Source organism: Herpailurus yagouaroundi, unplaced genomic scaffold, assembly GCF_014898765.1.
Source record: "Herpailurus yagouaroundi ecotype Mexico unplaced genomic scaffold, PumYag 29, whole genome shotgun sequence".
NCBI lineage: Eukaryota > Metazoa > Chordata > Mammalia > Carnivora > Felidae > Herpailurus > Herpailurus yagouaroundi.
In genome coordinates this window covers 41,465,338-41,481,940 of record NW_024412377.1, presented here as the reverse complement: position 1 = coordinate 41,481,940, position 16,603 = coordinate 41,465,338, and positions in this window count along the sequence as shown.

Below are 16,603 nucleotides of genomic sequence, written 5' to 3'. Positions count from 1 at the left end.
CTGGCTGAAGTCGGACGCTTAACCGACTGCACCACCCAGGCGCCCCATCTTTTAAAAGCATAGATCATACATGTGATTCCTCTGCTCAGAACCCTCCGGTGGCTTCCCAAAACATGCGGAAGAAAATACAGACCCTTCAGAGCTCAAAGATCTGCCCCTTTTGCTTCTTCAACCTAAGCCCCGTCCCCTTCTTATGTCTCCACAGCCCCACTGAACTTTCCTCAAAGATGCCAAGCTCATTCCTGTTACAGGGCCTTTGCACTTGCTCTTCCCTTTACCTGGGATGCTCTTAGCCCCAGACCTCCCATGGCTCCCTCCCTCCCCTCCTCCAAGTCTTCGTCTCCTATTGTCTTCCCAGTGACGTCATCCTGGACCTCCGGACCTCAAGCGACACTTCCTTCGCTGGCTACTTTCTGACTCCAGCTCTGCTACTTCTTCTTCGTAGTTTTTTTTTTTTTTTTTTTTTTTAACTTTTATTTATTTTTGAGACAGAGAGAGACAGAGCATGAACGGGGGAGGGGCAGAGAGAGAGGGAGACACAGAATCGGAAGCAGGCTCCAGGCTGTGAGCCATCAGCCCAGAGCCCGACGCGGGGCTTGAACTCACGGACCGCGAGATTGTGACCTGAGTCGAAGTCGGACGTTTAACCGACTGAGCCACCCCGGCGCCCTTTTTTCTTCATAGTTTTACCACTACCTACATTATGTCATATAATCTTGAGTCATATAAGATCCAGGAGGGAAGGGAAGTTGACTGCTTTCTCCACCTTTATCCCCGGAGCCTGGAACAATGGCTGGCACATACTAGAAATTCAAGAAATGTTTGCTGAGTAAGGGAATAAATAAGCACAATCAGTCAAGGTTCAAATTCTGGTTGTTTGCATGATTTAGTTGAACAACTGGGCCTCTGTGCTGACAGCCTGGAGCTTGCTTGGGATTCTCTCCCTCTCTCTCTATCCCTCCTCAGCTTATGTCCACGCTCTCTGTCTCTTTCAAAATAAAATAAACTTAAAGAAAAATAAAATAAATAAGACCGCCTGATTATTTCTGTTACTATGCTCACCCCAATAACCCAACTACTGGATTGTAAATTTGAGAAGAAAGCAATAGTATTTTATTTCCTAGTCCGTGGCTCCTAGACATACACCCTGGACTTTATTTATTTTTTTTTTTTAATTTTTTTTTTCAACGTTTATTTATTTTTGGGACAGAGAGAGATAGAGCATGAACGGGCGAGGGGCAGAGAGAGAGGGAGACACAGAATCGGAAACAGGCTCCAGGCTCTGAGCCATCAGCCCAGAGCCCGACGCGGGGCTCGAACTCACGGACCGCGAGATCGTGACCTGGCTGAAGTCGGACGCTTAACCGACTGCACCACCCAGGCGCCCACACCCTGGACTTTAAAACTGAAATCCCCTGTCGACTGATTCCTTCTAGTTCTGAGTATCACAACTCACCAACTGCTTTGAAATGTATCACATTCCTTGGAGTATTTCCGTTTGAGAGGAATGAAACCCCTAGTGTGCTTTTTCAAATTATTTTTCAAGGCAAAATGCGATTCTAAACTTCAAATAAGAACTTTGCTCTTTGTAGAGAATGTATACAGTTTCAACGGCTTCTAAATATAGCTGTAGGTACTACTTGTTATTGTTTGTATTGAATTTAGGTCATATCCTGATTCCCAGGCAGTGGGACAAAGGCACCGGGAATGAGGAAGCCTTGGACGGCACGTTCACCTGACTTTTAGAAGGATTTACGCTCGCTTTTAGGATTCCGTAGGTCTTGAGTAAGTTTTGAAAAAAGTAAAGGGGATGAGAGGCCTTAGTAAATATTGAGTTGACTTCATCGGCGAGCAGAAATGTGCCCGGCTCAAATATTCACGTGCGGTGTGACAGCGGGCAAGTCACTTATCCTTCTGCAAAATGGGTATAATGGTAGTACCTCCTGAATGGAGCTATGATGAGGATCCAGCAGGCAACACATGGGAGATGTGGGGCCCAGGGGTAGACACCATTCTCTCATTTGGTTGTTTTCCTAGCACAAAGTCGGTTGCCCAGCACATAATAAGGATGGAGATACGTTAGCTAGTAAAATTCATAACTCTGATAGCTCCTTTTTCCTGAAGCTTGCAGACTGATTCCTTACCAATCAATCAATGCACATGTTCTGAGGGCCTTTTCTGTACCTGGCATTCGATTAGGCATTGTAAGGGGCCACGTGGACAGATGAGAGAAGTGTTTGAAATGCTTATCGCTCAGAGAGGAAAGTATAAATGTATAATAATGTGATTTGTAAACCGGGCAGACACGGAGCATTGAAAACTGACTGGAAATGATGAGAGACGTCTGGATAAGTCTTGCCTGAAGGATCAGTGCCACCTGCCATGCAGGAGAAGAAAGGGTTCTTCAAAGATGGAGCACACGGGGTGGGGGGGTGGGGGACGAAGTGGGTAAGATTGGAAAGGGAGCTGTGGGGTAACGGAGGGGGGTGGTTGACAGCGTGGAGGGCAGTGAGATGTGCCAGGAGAGGCAAAGGCAGGGGGGCAGTGTGGGAAGAATCATGGGCCTCGGGGGACTATGGGTGAGTGGCAGGATTCCAGCCTCGGCGGCCTGGGGTGGAGTCTGGGGTGGTGGGGTGGGAGGGTCCAGGAAGAGGAGTAGACATAGGACAGAAGAGAAAGAAGGCGGAGAGGAAGGGCAGCTCGGGGACTGGGCTCCTGGGGAGGGTTGGAAAGGGTGAGGAAATGGAAGATTCGCCTTTAGAAAAAAGGAGATGTGTGCCCAGACATTGAAGGAGGGTTGGGAAAAGACACCACCAATGACTGAATCCCACGTGCCTAAAAGCACATTGAGAGCAGGTATCATGTAATGTGGCCTTGTCAAGCGTCATCTCCTTCAATCCTCATGGTGGTTCTATGAGAGCTGTCCTTTGTGGCTTATATAAAAGGCCAAGTTGCTCGCTCAGGGTCACACGGCCCTCAAAAGCAGAGCCTGGATTTAGAACTCAGAGGGTCAGACTCTGGAGCCCACTCCCTAGACCGTATCCTGTTTGGGTGTCTGCAGACCGGGGACCCCGATGCAGGAGGGACCCTGGGGGCCTCCCCAGTTAGCTCAGGAATAAGTCACAGGCTGAGCGGAAAACCGGGAAGTGGGGTTGAGGAGAAAGGAGAGGGCAGGGTCCTGCAAGGGTGAGTTGCGGATTTAAGGAAAGAAGAAGTCCAGAAAAAGCATTGTGGGAAGATCTGCCGGGGAGAAAAAATGAGAAACAAGAGGCCTGACTCAGAACCTCACGAGTTGCTGTTCATGGGGGCAGAGAAAGTCATTCGAGGTGATCCCTGGAGGCACGCGGTAGGCTTTGTCCTCTCCACCAGGGCGGCATGGTGTTCCGGGGAGGAGTTTTCCAGCTCCCTCCACCAGCCCCATTGCTTCTCTTTCTCAGTAGGTACCTCTGTGCACGCTGGTCTTTGCTTAGGCGGCCCTGAAGTTGTGGCTGTCTGGGCAAGCCGGGCGCTCAGTGGGGCTGAGAGGCCGACCAGAGCCAGGCTCAAGCCCAGCCCCTCCGCTTACTGGCGGTGGACCCAGGGGCCAAGGACCCTTGTGCCTGTTTCCACAACCACCCAGGCAGCTCCGGCTTCAGAAGAGGGCTGTTGGAATTAGACACCCTCGCTAACGTGGGCGGCTGCACCTTCCCCAACGCATCACAGCCTGAGAAGGGTGAATTACTACACTGAACACAAAAATGAGAAAAAAGAAAAGATCTAAACCACAGCTATTGGTTAGCATTGTGAAGAAAACCGTGCTCAAAAAAACTATATAAACCGTAAAGCTTTAGGCATTATGTAGGTATTTCTTACTATTATTACTTACTGAGGGCTGCATAATGATTTTACCCTACAAGCATTTCTATCGCGCTCCGTGACCTTTTTCAGCTTTCACTGAATGACACTTAGCAGTGTAGGCTAAGTGCTTTTCAACTTACATTATGTCATTTCATCGTTTTATATAGATATTTTAAAATTTTTTAAAAATTTGCATTTTAGTTAATATACCGCGCCATATTGGTTTCAGAAGTAGAATTCAGTGACTCATCACTTACGTACATTTCATCGCTATTTTTTTAATATTTTATTTATTTTTGAGAAAGAAGCGGGGGGAGAGGCAGAGAGAGAGGGGGGGAACAGAGCATCTGAAGCAGGCTCTATGCTGACAGCAGCGAGCTCCACGTGGGGCTCGAACACACAAATCGTGAGACCACGGTCAGGATCATGACCTGAGCGGAAGTCGGACATTTAACTGACTCAGCCACCCAGGTGCCCCTACATTTTATCTTTAAAGTAAGCCTATCCCGTAGGTGCTTGTATTACTCCCATATAATGGAGGAGGAAACTGATGTTCATATACAGGATGTGATTTTTCTCAAGGCCACGCTGAATTTCTACCTCCAAACTTGTCTTTTTTTTTTTTAATGTGACAAATTCTTCACCAGCCTCCCACAGAACTGTTGTGTTAGTAAAATAACAGAGTTAATTATGCCTTGTGGTCATAAGAAAAATGCTGGTTGGGTGTGGGCTTTGGGAAACCAGGTCGGAGGACAGAGGAAATCCAGATGACTTGGCCTTGATCTTGGCTCTGTCCCCTCGGGTAAGTCACCTAGCCTTTCTGAAACTCCACTTCCACTTACGTATCATCTCTGACCCTTAGCTTCTGAAAATACAGAATGATCGTATTTACTCATGGGGTTGTTATGAGAATTAAAAGGGATCATACATCTGACCATTGATCGTAGCTTAAAACATGCTGAATTAATTATTAACTACTTCGTCTTTTACTTCATGCAACCCATCACTATGCATTCACAAAATACCTATTTATCTTTAATGCAAGGAGGACTCCTCTCTTGCCAGCGTGTCATAGATTTCATAAAATCCCCTAAAGTCTCAAGCTTGGTCTAGTGGTTAGAGAGCACAGACTGAGTCAGAAAGTCTGTGCCCAAAGTGCGTCACTCTCGAGCTAGCATTTTGCTTTAGTAAGAGTCAAAGACGACCCACCAGGAGTAGGGGCTGGGGATAGGGCTTCTGCTTTACGGAAAGCAGGTCTGCAAAGATTAAGTGGTGTTTCACTGGATGATTTGTTTCAGTTTATCATTGCTTCTCATATGTCCATGGTTCCAACTTCTTTGCTCCTTGAAGGATCTGCTCTTGGAAACATCAACCATACTTGCTCTGTGCCCTTGGCCAGGTGTCTTCCCCTCTCTCACCTCATTCTCATACGTTGAGTGATGGGATTGTGTCTGGTGTCCCTAAGGTTCATTGTACTTTGGCCTTCAGACCCTCTGGGATGGAGGCTGGAGACTCAGGTGTGTTCTTTCTGTGCCAAGGAGAAAGAATGACATGATCATCACACCCATCTTTTCCTGGATCCTGAGACATCATCCTGTAATTTCTGACTGGCTCCCAGAGCAACTCATGCCAGCCAGTTGTTTTCCATCCTGACTACAGTTCAGCAGTTCTCCTGGCGTGAGGTGTTAGTATAGAGAGATTTAACACTTTCAAGGGGGCCAAATATCCCAAGGGCCACTTGCTTCTTCAAGGCCCCAGGTGATAGATAGCTCGGGAGTCAGAGGGATGGATGGCTTTGACTTCAAACAAAACCATTTGTCAGGAATCACTTCCCATTTATGGCTGGTGGCTGTGGTTACCAAACAGACATACATGGACATACATGGAATTGTATTTTTCCCTCTCACTCTCTGTCTCTCTCTCTCATTTTTTTTTTTTTTTTTTTTTTTTTAATAGCGAGGTGGGGCCATTGTGGGATTAGCTTAGAGGTATGAGTCACTGGGTTTAGGACATGTTTCTATTTGTCTTAGCATTTTATTATTATTATTGAAGTATGTGAGGCCCTGTGGATACTGAGCCCTAGCTCAACCACCTTTCCTCCTCCAGATGGCCTCCACATTCTCCTACATATCATGAGCATCATGAGGAATGCCTACGTAGCCATTCAGTAATGGAGGGCATTACTGTTGAATTTGGGCCTGGAATTCTGCACACCTCAGCAGTTTGTGGGTCCATAACGGTTGAAAAGATTAGAGAAGTTTCAGAAAGAGGCAGATGGGGAGAGCACTGAGTTGGGAACCAAGAGTTTCAGCTTGATTGCTAAGCCTAATATAAATTCGGCCCGTAATTTCACCCTTTTCAAAAGTAGGGTGATTGGAAGAGGTGTAGAAAATTTAAGTTCACCTACTGTTCCAGAACCAGTTAACCTTTAGTAGCTGTCTGATGTGGTACACTGAGAATTACAGGGCATGATTGGGGCCCAAGGGAGGAGACCCTCTGGGAAAGGGATAGTACTGGGGCTCTGTGTGCAGAGTATGGGGCTTGATGAGCAATGTCTACCATGGGCGCTTGGGGCAAGAGCGTCAGGGGAGTAGAGTGTCTGCCATTAAAGCACTGGAAGATCTCTAAAGTCTCATCTAGCTCCAAACATCTCATAGTTAGGAATGAAAGAAAATAAACTTGCCCCAAATCTGTCACCACTCCAGAAAAAAAGTGTGTTCCGAATACTTTCTACTATAAACCACAAAAAACACCTCCCATCTCCCATCTCCCTCGTCCCCAGCCCCTTCCAGATCTTGGCTCACGTTTGGGGCACGCATTTAAAAGGGGTAAGAAATATTGCCAGTCATAAAGTTGAGGCAGATTTTTGAGAAGCTTAAATGATGTTTGGGCGCAGACAGAGGGAGGCAGCTTGACAGATAAAAGATGTAGGAGTCTTTATTAAACACAAGCTCCAATAAGCCAAACAGAATTTTTGGGCTGCTAAAAAGCTGAGCTAATCTCCAGCTAAATTAATAGAAGTATGATGATGGTAGAATTTCCCCCATCCCCTGGCCTAGCAAGTCCACATTTGGACAATGATACTCAGGTCTGAGCATCACACTTTCAGGATGGTGGGATGTTTAGAAGCACTTGTGATGACACACAGCTGGAAGACTGGGGCGAAGAGGAGAATTGGGGAGCACCAGGTGACATTAGTTTCCCTCTGGGTACCTCTCATCTCTGCTGTCACTGCTCAGATCCATTTTCTCCTTCTAGATGGGATTCCTCCAAAGTAACATAGGTTCGGTTCCTAGGAAAACAGATTCTACAATGAAGATTTCCTTGGAAGGCTGTTGGGAGCCACAGCTGTGGAGGAGTAAAGGAAGTAGGACAGGATGGGGGAGAAGTTAGGCTGCAGTGCTCTTGGAACAAAGGCCCACCCCACAGGGGGTTCTGGAGCGCGACAACTCTTCTAGGTTGTCCTGGATTGAGCACAGGAGCCTGGTCTTTACACCTCTGTATTAGCCAGTCTGGATGTGGATGGCTGCACCCAGGGTGTGCACAAGCATCGGCATGGCAGCTCCCTCTGCCCAGGGGAAAGACTCAATTGTGAGCCTTCAACGAGCAAACCTCATGGCATTTGGGGGAGCACCTGTCGATGTATCGGTCGTGAATCTCGTGGCACATCTGGTGGTTCATCACAGCACCCACTGCAACAAGGCCAAAGACATGGCCACCAATGGCTCCCAATTTATATTTTTGTAGAGCTATGACTTCAGGAAAAAAAATTCTCAATTCTGGTGTTAGTTTTAAAAAGTTTTGGAGAAGCACTCTGCGTAGATTGGGTTGGATCACCCACTGTGGCCAGAAGTTAAGAACTGATCTTGAATCTTGTTGACCACTGTGGCAAGGTGGATGGAGCTGATTAGCAGAAAAAAGGATGAAAACACTGCTATGAAGGATAGCCACCAACTTTTGTCTCCGCACCTGTCCTGGGAACGAGTTTGCTCATTGGTTCTGTGTAGCATCAGAGGGCTGAAAGAGTGAGTTCAGCTCCATGGAATGTTGGTTCTTTTTTGGTAAGTAAAAATGCTTTCTGTGGGGAAGAAGCTTCCATAACTGGAAGCATTATAGCAAAGGCCACAATGTCTCTCTCTTTCCAGTACTCTGTAAAGAGCTTTCCCGTATTTGGACTGCGTCAGAATCAAATAAAGAGCTTTGAAACTATCCTGACTGCTGGGCTCTGTCTTTAGAAATTCTGATTCAGTACGTCTGGGGAGCAGGGTTGACCCCAGGACTCTGTATGTTATGGCCCAAGAGCAGAGAAAGAGAAGAGAGTTTCCTTTGGAGTCTCTGTAGTTCCGATTCAACAGAAAGACAACCTGGGAGTGACCGAATATATTTTTTCTTTAAAAAAAAAAAAAAAAAAAAAAAAAAAAAAAAAAAAAGTGCCTGCTTACATAACACTATGAAGAAATCAAAGATAGAGTCTTTTTGAAGCTCTTAACCTTTGTCTGTGATTTCTTCCTGTCATTATCAATGTGCAAACGGAGATTTTATTCACCTTTAAGTTCTTGGGTCTTTGCAATCTATTGTTTTATTTTTTCCTCTTTGCATTACTTTATCGGTGCGTCTTTATGGCCTTTGTAGCTCCCTCTTTGATGGCTGCATGGCACGCCAGGGCTTTCATGCATCTTCACGCCCCTTATCTTACTCTAATTTGGGGCGTTTGGGTGGTTTTCATTTTGTCATCGCACTGCCGTGTATCGTCTGCTACCTGTCCTCACCTGTAACTGCCTCACCTCCAGAATCTCCAGCTTCTAAGTTCTTCTCCCTGACTATGAGCTTCTCTCTCCCTTCCTCCAAACCCGTCACCTGTGACTCAACACCCTGCCAGCCTGGCTCAACCATCCCCTGCCTTTTCCACTGCCTGGAGAGCAACTGGTCACTATTCCTACATACGGTGTTCAGCTATAGCATATAAGCCATGTCTATTATCATGGTAATGATCATGATGGTGATCACAGTTATCAAATTCAGGGTCAGTGTCTTATTCGTCTTGACCCAACCCACTACCCAAGAGCGTCTGACTCGCGGAATCATTCCAAAGTTACTTGCTCCATGAGTGGGATAATTTCAATCTTCATTATTTTTTATTAAATGTTCTTTTGCATGTTAAATAACAATCCCTTTTACATTTTTAACGTATAAAAAAACACACCAAGTTCCTGAAGGACAGAAAACATATCTTATTTTTCCTCTTATTTCTAATATCTGCCTGATTTCTGTTAAAGGTTGATAGAGAACTTTATTACAAAAGTCTTTCTGACGGGTTTTGCTTTTGTTTACGATTTGCTAGTTTAAAAAAATCCAGTTTTTTAATGGTAATAAACTGTATTTAATCAGAGGGAAAAATTCTCTTACCCTATGGAGGAATTTCATTTGCTTAGGTTCAGTTTTGAATAATCTCATGATAAAATAAATTAAAAAAATTTTTATTTTAGAGACAGAGAGTGCGTGAGAGGGAGACAGGGAGAGAAACTCAAGCAGTTTCCACCCTCAGCGAGGATCCCAATACGGGGCTCGATCCCAAGACCCTGGGATCGTGACCTCAAGCTGAAATCGAGAGTCAGACGCTTAAATTGACTGAGCCACCCAGGAGCCCCTAAAATGAATCTTTATACTTTTCTTGTAAATTAAAAACATAGAGTATTTCTGGTGAAAATTTGAAAGAATATAATTTCCATTATCTTTTTGTGGTAATAATAACAGTTGTTTAATTTTTCTATTTTTCTCCTTGGGCCATTAGTCAGTTTACATCTCTCTGTTGCCTTTTGGGTCCATTTTGGTCATCTCTAATTTTGTAAAGGATTATCCATATCAGCAAAAATTCAAGTATATTAGCATGCCACTGTGAATAAGAAGGAGGAGGAGGAAGAGAAGGAGGAAGGTGATGGAGAAAGAGGGGGAGGGGAAGAGAGAAGAAGGAGAAGGAAAACTTCTAAAGGCACTTTTTCCAAAGTAATAATACATGCATATAGTTAAAAAATTCAAGCTGTAGTTTGTAATGAATAATAGCCGTCTTCTGCCCCACTGGTTCCTATGAAGGTTCATTCCCGAGCCACCCACTTTCAACTCTTTTAGCTGTATCTTCCATTATCTATCTCAACAGTTCTGAATAACCCGCTTACGCTGCCATTCGTTTTTTAGTAGCTGTGTTTTGGCTCTGCCCTGTTCCCATTCTTAGAAATCCCGGGGCCTGGCTCCTGAGTCGGGGATCGTAGGCTCTCCCTCCTTCCAAGATTCTGTTGGAGTCGCAAGTTGGAGACTGTCTTCTCTTCTCTTTTTGCCCTTGTTGACATACGACTTCAAACACAATATCTTTCACTGTCTATTTAATGGGCTTCCGAAGGGAATGGAGATCAATCATATTCACAGCCTGCCGCGCTTAACTGGCAGTCTCTAATAACTTGTTTTAAAAAATCAATTAATTAATAAGTTATTTCATTGGGATAGGTAAACTATTCTTGGGGCTCAAAATTCACAAGTTATAAGAGGTTGCAGAGAGAAAACTCTTTTTACCGTGGCCCTTGGCCAACAAGTTCTCTGCAACCAACGTCAACAGTATCTTCTAGAGATGTATTACGCACGTATGTGCAGATACATCCACACGTTATCTTTGCTCCCATACACAGAGCTCTGCAGACTGCTTTCCTTCCCCCCTCACCTAACAAATATATCTTGGAAAACATTCCTTGCCTTGATATAAAGAGATTTTCATTTTTTAGTTGTGGCATAGTATATTTATTTAAACAGTTCCCCGTTAAGATTCACCCATATATTTTTTAATATTTTGTCATTATTGTCAGTGTTACAGTAACTAACCTTGTTCTTTGTCATTTTGCATGTCTGTTAATTGAGCTATAGGATAAATTCCAAGAAGCGCAAGTGCTGAATCAAAGAGAACCTGCTGGCTCTCTATCTATTTCATTAGATACCAGCAAATTGCCTTCCAAAAAAGTTGTCCAATTTACATCGTTCATTTTGGCAAAGTTTTAAAGTATTGCTTTCATTACAAATGATGTGGGTCATCTTTTCATATAGTTAAGAGCCAATTGCATTTTCTTTTCTGTGAACATCTCACCTACCTTTGCCCACTTTTCTATTGGGTGGTGGTCTCATTTTATCATTTTTCAGAGATGATATGTTAAAGGAAGCAACATGTCAGTCATATAAGCTGCATTTTTCCCAATGTGTCATTTGTCTTTTAATTTTGCTCATAGTTTATTTTTCTGTATAGGTATTTTTTAAATTTTTATATAGTCTAATTGATTAAAAAAAAATCAATCCACAGTGGATTATTCCAAGACCTAAAAACCCAATAGAATTCACCTTGCTGGGTTTTGGACTTGCTTGGGACCAGAGACCCCTTGATTCCTCCCCACTTCTCTCTATGGGGATGGGAATGGGTGTTCTGTGCCTGTCCCTGCATTTTAGAAGTAATAACTTGTTTCCTAGTTTCACAGGGCCATAGAGGAAGAGGAATTTTGCTGCAGGATGGATGAAACCCAGAGTGTCACTCATACTTGATTTAAATGATGAACCTTGGGACTTTTTGAGGTGGCAATATGTACCTGAGATTTGACTTTGGAGTTGATGCTGGAATGAACTAAGACTCTAGAAGATGTTGGGGTGAGTGGACGTCCTTTGTACATGAACTGGATATGAATTTTAAGAGGCTAAAAGGTAGACTGCAGTGGGTTGGAAGATGTCCTCCCTGAATTCTTGTCCACAGGGAACCTCAAAATAGACCCTTATTTGGAATAAAGGTCTTTTCAGGCATAATCAAGTTGAGAATCAAGATGAGAGTATATTGGATTTAGGAAGCCTAAAACTCAATGAGAGTTTCCTTAGAAGAGACAGAAGAGGACATACAGAGACACAGAGAAGACAGTGACATGAATACGGAGGGAGAGCTTGGAGCGATGAATCCACAAGTTAAAAAACACCAAAGATTTCTGGCAATCACCAGAAGCCAGCAGAGAGGCATGGGACAGTTTCTGCCCTTAGACCCCCAAAGAAACCAATCCTGCCGACATCTTGACTTTGGACTTCTAGCCTCCTGAGCCGTGAGGGAGTCAATTTCTGTTCCTTGAAGCCACCCAACTGGTGGTAATTTGTTATGGCAGTTCAAGAAAACTAATAAATTTACTAACCTGGGATACAGAAAGTGGTAGAGAGCTGGCGGTGTAGATGGGAATAGTAAGAGAGGATGGCTGAAGTCATGGACATGTATGGGATTGTCATTCGAGAAATATTTACCCTCTAAACATTTGAACTCCTCTTCAGTGCATATCTTATAAATACTGGGATGAATCAGCTATGGGTCCTACACTACGCCCACAATCTAGAATGCCTAGTTTGAGCAGGCGAAGAAGTGAGATGGTGAGCCCTAGGAAATACCATGTGTAGGGAATCCTGAGGAAGACCTGAAAAAAGGAAGCAGAGGACTGGTTGGGGATCCAGGGGAAAGACTAGGAAAGGGCATGACCACTGAGGCCAAGAGGAGAAAATCCGCAGAAGAGGGGGATGGTCAGTGGTGGAAACTGCAGAAGGGAGCAAAAGTTCAAGACTGACATTTATGCTGGGGGGCCTCGGGGTTAGACAATGAAGTCATAGTTGACGTGTAGCAACGGCCAGAGCACGGCAGGTCAGAGTTCATGTATCAAGGTGCCATTTCTCAGAACCTCAGAACTAATGCCTTCTTCACAGCTTACTGCCTCTTCTTATTTGTTCAAAAAACATGAACCAGTACGGAGCCGGCTGCAGGGGTACGATGAGGGACGAGAGGTCACAGTCCCTGTGCTCTTGGATCTTAGGGTGCATTCAAAGAAACAAATATTAACCAGCAAAACCTGGAAAGTATTCGTTCACTTCACCTGCTATATGTGTGATGAAGGAAGGTGCACTGGCGACCTCTGAAGGGCCAGTCCACCCTAGTGTTCTGGGGGAGCAGCTGAGCATAAAAGCATGTGGCATAGCTTACGTTTCATATGCCTCAGTCAATACTAAAGGAAGTCTAGCATCTTTTACTTAAAAATTTTTTTAACGTGTATTTATTTTTGAGAGAGACAGAGCGTGATCGGGGGGAGCGGCAGAGACAGAGGGAGACACAGAATCTGAATTGAGTTCCAGGTTCTGAGCTGTCAGCACAGAGCCAACATGGGGCTCGAACTCACAAACCGCGAGATCATGACCTGAGCCGAAATCAGACGCTGAACCGACAGAGCCACCCAGGTGCCCCTGGCATCTTTTACTTTAAAGCTGAGGAAATTGAGGCTCAGAAAAGTTCACTGACCTGTAGTGTGCCGTTAGAAAGGCCAAGGTCACAATCTAAACCCACATCCTAGTCTGTGCTCTTTTCTAAACTGTGCTAACCCCCATTATACCCACATGTATCTCTAAATCTATATGTATACATGCATGAGGTATGACTTAAATTATTAAAAAGTACTTTTCCTGGACTATGGGTCCATTTAAATTGGGGATGGCACCCATACTTGAAGAACCCATTTATGTCATTCCAGCCCTTTACCTGTATTGCCATAGGCCACCCGAATTCTTTTTAGGAAATAGGTGAGTTGTACATCATAAATACAGAGTAGTTCCCTCATCTACGGCCTGGGGAGTCTCAGTTCTGGAATCCGTCAGGAAATACTTCACGGATGCTGCCACCTTGATGGGCGATATCTGCATCACAGGGCCCGAGAGGATTTTCGTGGTGAGAAAGTTAAGTTATGTTTACGTTTGGAGAGCCCTCTCCCCTGGGGTCTCTCACTCTCAGTTGCCAGGACATCAGTTACACCCTCTCCGCGGGCCACCCAGTCTCCTTCAGGCCCAGTAAGGGGCCCACTAAGTCTTAGCGGAGCCCAAGGCCTCTCCTCTGCGTCGGGGCCGCTCAGGAAACCCATGTTTATGTGCCGAAGCCCTGCCCTCTCTGGACTGTAACGCTCTCCTGGAAACTGTGTGGAAAAGCAGATCGCCGAACAGCGGCCTGAATTTTCCCAGTAACTACCGCTGGTTCTCCATTGGTAACCAAGGACTACACGAAACACCGTTCAAGGGCAGGACCCTCGGTGGGTCTGAAAGCAAAAGGCACAGCCGCCGGCTCTCACGAAACCTTTGAGGTCAGTGCCTCGCGCTTACTCCCCAAACCAGACAAACAGGCACAAGTATATTCGCGCCCATTGTTCATTGCAAGAGGCGGCATATGCTATAAATAACACACGCAGGACCCGAAACCTAACTGGGACGTCAGGCTGACAGTCGGTGGCTGAGAGTTTGCTTCCTGCAGAAGCGGGGGGGAGGCGGGGGTGGGCAGCTAAATGAGTTGTGAGGCCCTGGGCACCGGGTGAGAATCTTGGCTGCATCACTTCTGGCCAGTTCACCTGGGCGGTTGTATAATCTCTTCTGCAGGCTTGTTCGCTTCCACTGTAAAATGGGAATGACATCTACACAAAGATATTTTGAGGATTACCAAAAAGAAGAGTAGAAAACACGTAGCACAGGGCCTCAGTACCGGAGACGCTCAGGAAGCATTCATTTGCCTCTCTCTGCCTTTTTCCTTAACGTCTCAAAAAGAGAAATGCTGGAAGATGGTTGGAAGAATTCAGATCTCTGACGAAAACGGCTTGGGTAATTTTGAATATTCCCTTGGAATAATATTTTTTTTAATATTAAGCCAGCTGTTCGTATTTCATGTGACTCCTAAGAGTTCCTAGAGATTTTATAGCCCGGAGTTAAACAATATATACTCTGATAAGAAAACGTTGATTTGCAAAAATACCATCTTACTGAGAGGGGAAGAAAAATATTTCTTGAATGTGGGCTTTACTATAAGGAGGCAAGCCAGGAGAATCGCAGCTTAGGTTATATATCGACCGTGGATTAAGAAGGATGATGAAGGGGCGCCTGGGTGGCTGTCAGCTGAGCCTCCGACTTTGGCTCAGGTCGTGATCTCGCGGTTTGTGAGTTCGAGCCCCGCGTCGGGCTCTGTGCTGACAGCTCGGAGCCTGGAGCTGCTTCGGACTCTGTGTCTCCCTCTCTCTCTGCCCCTCCCACATACTCTCTCTCTCTCTCTCTCTCTCTCAAGAATAAATAAGAATAAAAAACTACCAAAAAAAAAAAAAAAAAAGAATGAGGATATGAAATAAGGGCCACTCCCGCCAGACCAGGGAGGTGGTACGTCCAAACCTGGGGTGGAAATGGGGTCCACGTGGGAACCCCCCAAAAGGCTTGAGAGATGGCCCGGAGCAAGGATAGATACCAGGAAGTGGCATGGGAAGAGTGTAAGTTTTGCATTTGGCCTGGCACATGATACTTCTGCCCACTTGTTAGGAGAGCAGGGGAAAAGCAATGCTGGGGGGGCGGGGGGGGGGAGGCACCTGGATGGGTGGGGGTAAGAGTGGGAAGCCCTAGTCACCTTGGTCTGGGGAGATTTCTTGCATAAGACCTCAGTTGAAAAGAGAAAGGGAGAAGGATCCTGCTCCTTGTAAGGATAACAAACAAAAACTAAAACCACTGAGCGAGGAATTTCCAGTCCCTTCCTCACTCCAGATCAGTTTGACATTCAGCGTATTCCAGTGGAGTCTTGACATCCATGGTGAACCGGAGCGCAGGGGATCTCCCGCCCTGAGGGCAAAGTCTCAGGAAACTGGCAGCTCCGTTGCCTCTCCCCATCGAGGAGGAGACCTAGCAGGGCCCTAGCAAGTTGGCCATCCTCTCGCAACCCTGCTTCTTGGGTTCCGGGGTCATGGGCATCCACACACGGAAGACAGCTCTTCTCCCGCAGTGAAGGCTCAGGTAACAACGGCCTTACAGGAATGATTCCTGACCAGATCTTATGCCCGTGACTCGGGGGAGGGAGCCCCTGCCTTGACGTTTCCCATTCCTTTAAACATCATCATGAAAATCTGTATTTCCTAGGCCACGGGGGGTAAAAATAGGGTCATTCGAATAACCGCAAAAACAGTTTGTCTTTGGTGCTGCCCCTCAGCCCTCTCTCTGGAAGCACCAGTTCCCTCTATGCATGCCAGATCTGTCGGAAGTCCTCAGGAGATGTCTCCCGTGTAATTCAAAGACTGGCTGTCCAGGTGCTATGTGCTCTGCCTTTTTTTTTAATTGGGTTTGTATCTGATTGCTTCTATCCCTGCTGGAGGCAGATATGCTATGAACTTGGGGCCTGGCTTCAGGTTTCCTGGAATTAAATCTTAGCTTTACTACTTGGTGGTTATTCAACCTTGCAGATCTCAGTTTCCAGAGAAAAAAATAATGATACCTGCTTCAATGGCACCTGTTTAAATGAGATGATCCGTATAAAGAATTGAGTACTCTTCCTTGATTAAATGTCAATTCTTTCTCCTTATTACCTCTATTACTCTTAATCGTTCTCTCCATCCTTTTCTGGTCCACTTCTCTGGAGACTTTAGTGCCCAGCAGACCTGGCCCCCGTTTCCTCCTGTGGAATCCCGAAGAAAACTCAGTGTAGGCCCAAGGGAGGTTGCTGCATAGACCTGATTAAATTCCTATCGTTAAGAATATGAGCCACTTGTTGCGGGGCGCCTGGGCAGCTCAGTCAGGTAAGTGACCAACTTTGACTCAGGTCATGATCTTGCAGTTTGTGAGTTCGAGCCCCGAGTGGTGCTCTCTGTTGTCAGCACAAAGCCTGCTTCAGATCCTTGGTCTCCCTCTCCCTCTTCACCTCCCCCGCTTGCTTTCTCTCTCA